The following is an 11336-nucleotide window of genomic DNA, read 5'->3' as shown; positions in this document are numbered from 1 at the left end:
GACATATGGCCCTAGCCAATGCATCTGAAATTTTCCTAGAAATTTATCGAACTTGCTGTCATATAATAAAACCAAATCGTTTACCTTGAAGGTGCACAATTTGATGTGTTGATCGTGCCATGCCTTTTCGTGCTCCTTCTAAACTTGCTAATGGAATCCAGCCAAAAACCTATCTTCTTCAAGCTCTATCAGCTGCGCAAGCATCTCTTCCAGGGCTCTACAATCTGCGATTCCTGTGAACGCCACTATGCGTAGACTAGGTACAATATATTCCATTGGCATCACAGATTTTACGCCATAAACCAACCTGAAGAGTGTATGTCCACTCAATTTCTTAAAAGTAGTTATGTAAGGCCATAGCACCGCGGGTATGCGCACCTCCCAATCATTCCTTTGTGCATTGCAAACCTTCGTCACCATGTTCTCCAATAGCTTATTAAATTCTTCAACCGTCCCATTAGCTTGTGGGTGCTATGGCATGCTCTTTTGATGATAAACTTGGAATTCCTCCGTCAGAACGCTGATCGTTTCATTAAGGAAATGTGTACGACGATCGCTCATTAAAATCTTTGGGTAACCAAACCTAGTCAGCACATATTCAAAGAGGAACTTCTCTATTGTTTCCCCTGTACAGTCCTTCACAGGCTGCGCCTTCGCCCATCCGGTCAAATACTTCGTCACGGTGATGATGTACCACGCACCCGTCTTCTTTCCTGGAGGTTGAATCAGGCCTACAAAATCAATGGCCCATTTCTCGAATGGATGTAACGACACTTGTGGATTTAGAGGTAGCTCATCCCTCCGCGATGGCCTTCCCATCCTCTGACATGCATTGCATGCCTTACAATAAGCCTTGGAATCCTTATGCAATGTCGGCCACCACAACCCAGCACGTAAAATCTTTTGTGTTGTTTCTTTTCTTGCATAATGTCCTCCCGCAGCTCCTCCATCAGATTTAGCAAGGATGTTGTTCCATTTAAAGTCAGGTACATAACGTCATAGAAATTCATCGAAGCCCATTTTATATAAATGTCCTACAATGATAGAAAAGTCTGTCGCGCGCACCACTAGCTCCTTCTTTTGTTGACTAGTATACCCTTATGGAGCCATCACCGTCGTCAGGAAGTGTATGCTATCTTCAAAGTGATTATCAGCTACACGCACTGCAAAGAGTTGCACGTTAGATAGTCCCTCCTCTAAATTAATAGGCTCATCTCCTGTTTCAATGTGTGACAGATGATCTGGTTCTACATTCAATCGTCCTGGCTTCAAAATGACTTCGAAATCATATTCCTGAAACAGCAGCAACCATCTACATATCTTCCACCCCAACATAGGCTTGTTAACCAAGTACTTCAATGCAAAATGGTCTATATACATTTTAAAGTGTCCGCCTAGCAAGTAATGTCTGAAATTCTGGAGCGCGTACACCATTGCCAAAACTTCGCACTCTATCGTTGAATAGTTCTTCTCAGCTTTAGACAACTTCCTACCTGCAAATGCTATAGGGTGATCCAGATCTCCCTCACCGGTCTATGTCAGTACTACTCTGAGCACAATGCATGATGCGTCCACATGCACATGAAATTCCTTCTTCCAATCTGGGAAGACTAGGATCAGCGCAGTGACCATGTTTTCCTTTAACACATCTAAGCTTCACTGAAAATATTCATTCCAATAGAATGTAGCATCCTTCTTTAGCAGCTTCTCCATCAGCGTGGTAATCTGGGGATAACTCTTGATGAACTTTCTATAGTATCCCGTATGCCCCAACGTTGCACGTAGCTATTTCACACTTCTTGGCACCTCTAAATTAATTATAACTGCTATCTTAGCTGGGTCCACCATTAATCCTTTTCTGCACACCATAGGGCCCATCAAGATTCCAAAAGGAACATAAAACAAACATTTATTCAAATTGAGCACAATTTGATACCTTTGGCATGTATCGAGCATCAAGCGTAGGCTGGCTACATGGCGTTTCACCAGCCAAAACACCGTCAAATCATCCAAAAGGCATCATAGTATACTGAAAGCATCCCCAATTAGTTTCGAAGGTCATCTTACTTCTATCCTTCGGTGCGATCTTGATCTGATGGTACTTCGAGAACCCATCAGTGAACGAATATGCTTCCTGTCCTCCTACATTATCCATCACTTCATCAGTGGACGGAGTTCGAAAAGGATCATGCACACAAGAGTCATTCAGCTTCCAAAGATCTACGCATATCCTTATTTCATCCTTCTGCTTCTCTTCCTGAACTACTATTGAGCTCACCCAATCAGATTCTTCCACTAGTTCAATAATACTTGCCGCAAGCATTTTATCCAACTCTACGTGGAACTTTTCTTTATACTTTAGATTGAGGCAGTAAGGCCTTTGTTTGATAGGCTTCACATCCGGTTTCAACGTAATTTTCATACCTCCTAGGTCCCCTATTATCCCCTTTAAGTCTGAGAACTTCGTAGGGAACAAGTCCTAGTATTCGCGGAGCAACTCAGTGACATTATCCAATGTAGCATCATCCTAGTAGTCCCCTATCTTCGCAAACTTCAGCTCCGTCTCTGTCCCGATGTTCACTTGTCTTGTTTTCAACTACGTGGTGATATATGGGTTTTCTATCTGTGGCCCCTCAACTTCACAGTGTCCTTCTGTTTCTGGGATATTAATGTTCCTAAAATCCCATCTTCCTCTTCAGTAGTCACATTGTAGCACTCCAGTGCGTGGCAGAGCTAGGTGGTCCAATTTGGTTGAATCAAATCCAAGGGATCTTGTGGTATTCTGAAGATCGCTACTTTGACCTCTTGCAGTGCTTCATTAATTCACTCAAATTCATCTTCAACGCTGACTGTCATCAAGAATCCCTGTCTCAAAATTTTCCATTCGTCCGTGCCATGGCGGAGCTCTGTCTCCTAGTACCAATTCAAAGGTATTACATCCAAGGTGTGACAGAACAGATGCACCCACTCCGATTGCGGTTCTGTTCCATAAGCATCGGTCCATTTGGCTAAGTGATCATGCAGATCACTCCTTCCATCGTATTTCTCTGTCAACCATACCATTGGGTGACAAAATCACATCCTCATCATTCTTCTATAGTCGCACCATCCATCGAAGTTGTCTTTATGCGTACCCCACCATCTTGCAGATGTAACGCATAGCGCCAAGTCGAAGGCTTGAAAGTGATGCTTCTCTGGCACTTTCCTTTCAAATGCATCCAGAAATTTATCAATGTCAGTTAAACCATCATAGTAAGGAAGATTTCTTACCTCCTATGATAAGCAACGCAACCATTTGGTCATCATGTTACATCGTAGTGTAGATACATCGTGCAATCTATTCTACCAGAGTTCCAATTCCTCATCTAAGTCTGATGTTCAGGAGCTTTCTCAGTCCCATGCAAGATGTCCACCAGTTGTCGGATTCACCCAATCTTGATCTCACACCATTATCTTATAAATCTGGTCCAAATCGTCATCACTTTCGTAATCGCAGACTGGTTCAGTGTAGCGCGGCCCTTCTGCAATGTCCAATGGTACTACTACATGGAGCGATTTTCTTTCAAATGACATCATCCACTTCTTCAAATTAATCGCCCCATTCATGTCGATAGCCAAGTCAATCACAAGGAGTGTAGGTAGGGATTATTTTCATCCACAATATATATCACTTCAAAATCGGCCAATGCGCTTGCGCCTTTGATATTGACTGTCACTCCCTGTAATCTTCCAATGGGGATAATATTTTTCTGATTTGTCATCCTCAATTGAATAGGAGACCACTGCATCACAAATCTCCCCATTCTCTCCCATTTCTGTTTAGGCAAAACATTCGTGTCAAACCCTAGATCTAGAATAACTTGGTCCATTTCATATTCCCCTATCTGTGTGGTGAGTCTCATCTCCCGCCCTATTCTTGCCTTATGCTTACCAATCTTCCTGACCACGCGTGGGCTGTCAAGAGTATGATCCAGGTGGATATTGGTGGCCACCTACCAAATCCACTTAGACCCCCACCATTGTTTCTTTCAGCTTTTCAGTTTCCTTAATTGTAGCCCAGTTTACTCTTTTTAGCAGTTTTTCGAACCCTGAACTTCCGGAGCCGTTTTGAGGCCCTAAACGACGTTTTTTGGGAAAATTGGGAGCAATATGGGTCCATGGATCGATGTTGACCCATGTTTCTCTTCCCAAAGTTGTAGTTCTCGGATATATCTTTCTAATGAGATATTGTGCGTGTCAAACAGAGATCGTATGCCAAAGTTACGGCCCCGGGAAGTTGATGTACCAATTTACCCAAACGGGGCCCACAGTTTGGCGTTTCATCTTCTAGGGTTAGGTTTTGGAATGTTAAGGGTTTTCCATTGTTTCTCAACAATAAATTGGCCTTCAAGCCTCATTGTAACACAATTGAGAGGCATGTAGCCGCCACATCTCTTCTCATAGATAAGCTACCATTGCCCTAGATGGTTTATTTCCAACTATGTTTGTAAGCATATTTCAGTATTTTACATTAATGAAATGAAGTATTATTTCTGCTACATCTCTGTGTTTATGGTTATCTCTGTAATTTGTTGAGTTCCTATTTAAATCCGGATCAGTGGTATCAGAGCAGTCTGCTTTTTCTCTGTTTTTCTTTGCATGTCCCCAACGAGGTCGGGATATAAGGAGTTAGGGCTTGAACTGGTCGAACCTTTGCAAGACCAGCCTCGCAAATCCTGACGGACTCCCATGGTGGATGAAAAGAAAGACGACGGGGCAAGAGATCCTATCAAAATCTTGCTCGAAGAAGCCCTCGAGCGACAAAGGAATGTGATGATGGACAACTTCGCCCAGATCCTTCAGCGACTACCCAGGCGTGACGCATCGGCTTCCAACACCTACTCTGGAAATGACACACTGTTTAAGGTACAAGTTAATTTTGAAATCCCCATATTCGAGGGTTAGATAGATGCAGATGTCGTCGATAAATGGTTAAATCTGCTAGAGGGTTATTTTTCTGTTCACGATTTTTCCAGTCGAGAAAAGATTATTTTCGCTCTTCTCAATGCAGCCCCCCATGTCAAGGACTGGTGGGAAACCTACTGTGAGCAGAAGGATGAAGCAGAGGCTCACTCTTTTTCAGCCGCACCCACTTTGGATTCATTCCGAGAGGCCATCAAGGGGCAGTACTACCCTGTCGGAAGCTATGAGGATCAATACATAAAGTGGACCATGTTGTGGCAGGGAAGGGACCAAGATGTGTCAGAGTTTACCAATATTTTCCATACCCTTCATACAAAGTTGGGTATGAAGGATTTGGAGCAGCATTTGATACTCAAATACTGCGGCTGCCTACACAAGTACATCCAGGAAGAAATAGAATTCCTGAACATCCCCTCGCTCGACACGACATACCGATATGCTGTCAAGGTCGAGCAAAAGTTTAAACAGAAGAAGCGAGACTTTGGATCTTTGAATTTGAAGCAAGGGAAAGGTGCCCCCAAACCACAGAACAAAGGACAAAGCCAAGGTGGGGAGGCCCAAGAAAACCCACCAAAACTGCAAGCAAAGAACAACGCCGTGAAGCCGAAAAAGGACACATGAAAGTGGTGTGAGTTCCATAAGAGCTCCACTCACAACACAAGTGAGTGTCAGGCCAAACAGTCACTAGTGGTTGAGTTAAAGGTTTCAGAATCAGATGCATGTTCCGACTCTGAGTCAGAACCTGACAAGGGGAATGACAAAGGGAAGTAGATTATCGATGCGGATCCCAACGCCACCGTTGCCACCACGAAGATCCATAAGGAGGAACCCGAAGATCCAGAGGAGGAGGAGCATCTCTTCCACTCCCATATGTGGGTAAAGGGCTCCCTGCTATAGTTCATTGTCGACGGTGGGAGCCAAAAGAACTCCATTTCGGTAGAGGTCGTGAAGTGGCTATGCTTACCAACCACAGCAAATCCACAACTGTACACCATCGGGTGGCTTCACTAAGGACAGGATCTTCGCGTGAGCCAGAAGTGTCGCCTTCCATACAACATCAAGCCCTTCACAGATGAGGTATTGTGTGACATTGCTCCCCTTGAAGTTTGTGATGTATTATTAGGACAACCTTACTTGTGGAAGCGACATGCTGTGTATGAATCAAGGCCCCATGCTATTATTGTTACTTTGGGAAATAAGTTGTATAGGATACCGGAGGTAGCACCGCCTACTGCCATCTGTTTGATTACTGCAAAACAATGTAGTAAGCTCATTTCCAAAGCCAGGAAATTTGTTTTCCTGATGATATGCCCTCAAGGAACGAAGAAGATGGTGGCCACGACCTCCAGACAAGGTCCCTCCACGCGACAACTACAGATGGACAAGGTCGTGGAGGAGTACGAGGATATCTTCACCTCCCCCGCAGGGGTTCCTCTACACGCCAGGCCAAGCACTCCATCGATCTGACCCCAGGTGCGCCACTGCCCAATGGACCAATCTATCGGCGCTCTGTTCTGGAGAATGATGAAATCAAGAGGCAGATTCAGGAGCTGCTACAGAAAGGTCACATCCGTCCAAGTTCATCACCCTGTGGGAGCTCAATTGTGTTGGTACAGAAGAAGGATGGGACTTGGAGACTCTGTATTGACTATCGGGCGCTGAATAAGATCACTGTCTATAATAGGTACCCGATCCTACGGATTGATGACCTCTTGGACCAACTGAAGGGGGCAAAATATTTCAGTAAGATCAATTTGAAGTCAGGATATCACCAGGTACCAATCGAACCCTCTGATGTGTGGAAGACTGCCTTCAAAGCCAAGGAGGGCCTTTTCAAATGGTTGGTTATGCCTTTCGAATTGACGAATGCTCTTGCAACCTTCATGAGGCTAATGGATGACATCTTGCAGCCATTCACCAACTCATTTGTAGTGGTATACTTGGATGAAATCCTGATCTTCAGCCAGAGTTGGGAAGAACACCTCCACCACATCCTACAGGTTCTCCAAACACTGCGACAACACAAGTTATGTGCCAATTTGGAGAAATGCACTTTTGGCATGACCCAGGTTCAGTATCTGGGATACATTATTGATGAACAGGGGGTACATGTGGATCCATCCAAGATCCAGGTCATTTGAGATTGGCCATCTCAAACCACTCTGACAGAGCTTCGCAGCTTTCTAGGTCTTGCCAACTTTTACCACAGGTTCGTGTTGGGATTTTCTCATATCACTTGGCCCTTGAGTCAAGTCACCAAGGGAGAAGCGAGAGAAAAATTCTTTTGGTCTGAATCTCGACAGAAGGCATTCACAGAGTTGAAAGATCGCCTCTGCACGGCACCAGTGGTCGCATTACCAGACTTGCAACAACCATTTGAGGTCGAGACAAATGCCTCTGACTATGCTATTGGGGCAGTCCTCACTCAACATGGGCATCCAGTGGCATATCACAGTGAGACACTTTCAGACACAGTCCGGAAGTATCCCACTTGTGACAAAGAGATGTAATCCATTGTGCAGGCCTGCCGACAATGGAAGCATTACATTTTGGGGAAGGAAACGGTCATCCACACAGACCACCGACCCCTGCATTTCATACAAACCCAAGGGAAATTGCAGAATGATCGCCATCAGAAGTGGTCCACATAACTACAATAGTTCCATTTGAATATCAAGTATAAGAAGGGTAGCACCAATAATGTTGTAGATTGCCTCAGTCGACCACCGATCATGGTGTTAACCACTGTGCTCAACTCTTGTGGGAATGAGACTTCTGATTGACCACTTCTCTACAAAAGTGACCCAGAATTTGGCCACACATACCAGACACTCTTCGAGGGTCAGCATGTTCCAGATTTTCACCTCCAGGATGCCCTGTTATGCCACCTGGGTCACCTTTGCGTTCCTTTAAGCGAGCGTGCCAAGATGATTTGGGAAGCACACTACAGTCCGGCTACTGAACATTTTGGGGTCGAGAAAACAGTGGCAGTACTGCAGAAGTATTTCTATTCACTAAATATTCGACAGGATGTCAGGAAGTACATCAGATCATGCATTGCCTGCGCCATTTCCAAACCGACCATCAAGAAGCAAGGCCTCTATACCCCGCTGCCTACCCCTAGCCGACCTTGGGAATCCATCTCCATGGATTACATGTCAGGCCTTCCTTCCACTAAGCATGGAAACGATTGTGTTTTTGTGGTTATCGATAGGTTCTCGAAGATGGCCATTATGGTTGCCTGCAAGAAGAATATCACAGCAGAAGCCACTGCTAAACTCTTCTTTAAACGAGTGTGGGTACACTTTGGGATCCCACAGTCTATCATCTTAGATCGGGATAGCGGGTTTCTCAGTACATTTTGGTCCAGTCTCTGGTCGATGCTTGACACCAAACTCACTAAGTCCACAACCTTCCATCCTCAAACTGATGGCCAGACAGAGGTTGTCAACAGGATGATCATACACATTCTGCGCATGTACAACTCAAGGTATCCACACACATGGGACAAGAGCCTCCCCTATGTTCAGCATAGCTACAACTGGGCTCTCCACAACTCGACTGGCCACAGTCCTTTTCAGGTGGGCTTGGGATTCCAACCACTATGTCCCATTGATGTGGCCATTCCATTTACAGCTACTCACGCAGATTCAACTCATGTCCAGTCCAAAACAGATAAGGCAAATAGCTTCATTGAGCACATCCAACATATTCGCCAGCAGGTCCATGACATTCTGGAGAAATCAAATGCCAAGTGAAAGCAGCGACATGATCAACATCTGTGCCACACAAGTTTCAGGTGGGCGATAAAGTCTGGTTGCATTTGCAAAAGGAATGCCTTACCGGAGCCTATCAGAAACTCAGACCACTCTGATATGGTCCTTACACCATTACCAAGGCTACGAGAGACAATGCATTTGAGCTCAGCATTCCCCCATTCCTTGGCCTACACCCAATGTTCAATGTGGACCGCCTTCGGCCATACTTTCCACCATTACTAGACACATCCGACATTGCAGAACAGCTCACACCCACAGAGTTAAATCCAGATTGCATGGAACAAGCTGCAGCTGATTGGATCATGGACACACAGATCAAGCAAACTTGCCAACAGAATATCCAATTGTATCGAGTTGTCAAAGTAGGCCAACTCCTTCACCAGGGAAAGTGGCTCACCAGGGACCAAGTTCAACAGAAGTTTCCTCATCTCATTGAGGAACTCAACGCAATGGGGACCATTGCTTCCTAAGGGGGGAGGAATGATCCAGGTGGATATTGGTGGCCACCTGCCAAATCCACTTGGACCCCCACTAGTATTTCTTTCAGCTTTTCAGTTTCCTTAATGTAGCCCAGTTTACTATTTTTAGCAGTTTTTCAGGTCCTGAACTTCCGGAGCCGTTTTGAGGCCCTAAACGACGTTTTTTTGGGAAAACTAGGAGCAACATGGGTTCATGGACCGATGTTGCTCTTCCCAAACTTGTAGTTCTAAGATATATCTTTCTAACGAGATACTGTGTGCATCAAACGGAGATCGTATGCCAAAGTTACGACCCCGGGAAGTTGATGTACCAATTTACCCAAACGGGGCCCACAATTTGGTGTTTCATCTTATAGGGTTAGGTTTTGGAATATTAAGGGTTTTCCATTGTTTCTCAATAATAAATAGGCCTTCGAGCCTCATTGTAACACAATTGAGAGGCATGTGGCCGCCACATCTCTTCTCAGAGATAAGCTACCATCGCCCTAGCTGGTTTATTTCCAACTCTGTTTGTAAGCATATTTCAGTATTTTACATTAATGAAATGAAGTATTATTTCCACTGCATCTCTGTGTTTATGGTTATCTCTGTAATTTTTTGCGTTCCTGTTTAAATCTGGATCAGAGCATTACCAGCACATTTATTGATCAACTCCTGTAATCCCTTTACGACCTCGCTATCTCAAAGTAGCTTCATAGAGGTCTCCAAAAATGTAGGAAGCATGGATGGGTCCATTTCTTCAGACTGCTGATCTCGAGTTCCTGAGGTAGAAGCCTCAACGAAGATTTTCTTTGCTTCCATGAAGGTTTCCTTCGCACGCTCCAAATCAAGGCCAACCTACTTTTCTGGAGTTCTGCGAACCCATTCACCTTCTTCATGCTTCTTTCCCTTGTCTTCGCCAGTCGTTATTCCACTTCGCAACATGATGTTCATGTTAGGATCCTCTTCATGGGGTTCATCCCTCATCATCTCCAAATTATGGGTAGGTTGTTGAGGTTGTGCCCCTTATTCGCGTATCTTAGCTAGTAATACAGGGCAGTCTTCTGTTGCGTTGTTAAACTGAGTGAAATATCTACACGACAGGCACGTCAGGTTCATGCATTCTCACGTGTAGTGTCCTGGTCCCTGACAATTGTAGAAAGTCACATGTCCTCGACCTGTACCAAGTCCTCCTCCACCTCGGCCTCGCCCGCACCCCTGAAATCCTCCTCGCGTTCCCCCAGCGCCTTGATCTGAAGGCTGAGTTTCTTCCTGCACCCTATATGTGGGCGTTCTATCCATCATTAGCTCATAGCTACAATAGTTACACTCATCATGACCCACCGATTGACATAAGTTGCAAAAGAGTTGTTGTGGTATTTGTACAAATTTTTGTAGCAGGTGACAATTGTCTGTCACATGTTTTCCAGCCACTTGATAGATAGCACACCATAGAGCGGGCCCTATACTTGGCCCTGCTTGAGCTTCCAGCCTCAGAGGCATCGACCCTCCTTCTGCAAGATAATTCACAAAGACGGGGCAGTGATCTATGTCATGCCCCTGGCTTTTGCATTTCAGGCACCAAACTTCTTCACACACCTCTAGACAAACTGCTCTATCCTTCTTCAGACTTTGAAACTTTTGGTAAAGGTTCTGTAACTGTGTATGAATCTATTGAACTCCCAAATTAGCATCTTGCATCGACGTCTCATGCAATCTCTAGAGCTTCTGCCAGGGTCCCAATCTTTTGTTATGATAAAGCAAACCTCAAATGAGGCAAGAGCAAAGCCACAAACCATTCACGGTGCTTCCCATCTGTAAGATTCATGTTGGCTTCGTGGATCATGCACTTCAATATCTGATCCAAATCCTAGGGTGTCTCACTAGGCTTCATCATGATCTCCTTGAATCCCACAATTGATTGAGCTTCAGACTTAGGCCTATTGAACTCCTTATTCAGCGTGGTCTGAATATCTGCTAATGAAGCCATCGGGTTATCAGTGAAGTACTTAATGTACCATGTCAGCACAAATTCCTGTAAAGCAGTGAACAATGTTGCTTTCTTCATCTAATCATTTGTTATACCCTGAGCCTCCCATACATCCTCTGCGCCGAACCAAAACTGGTCTTGGTCCTC

Source organism: Pinus tabuliformis, chromosome Q, assembly GCF_031772625.1.
Source record: "Pinus tabuliformis cultivar Carrire ecotype Pingquan chromosome Q, CPIR1, whole genome shotgun sequence".
In the NCBI taxonomy this organism is placed as follows: domain Eukaryota; kingdom Viridiplantae; phylum Streptophyta; class Pinopsida; order Pinales; family Pinaceae; genus Pinus; species Pinus tabuliformis.
The sequence above is the reverse complement of the archived record's forward strand: the minus strand, read 5'-3'. Positions refer to the sequence as shown.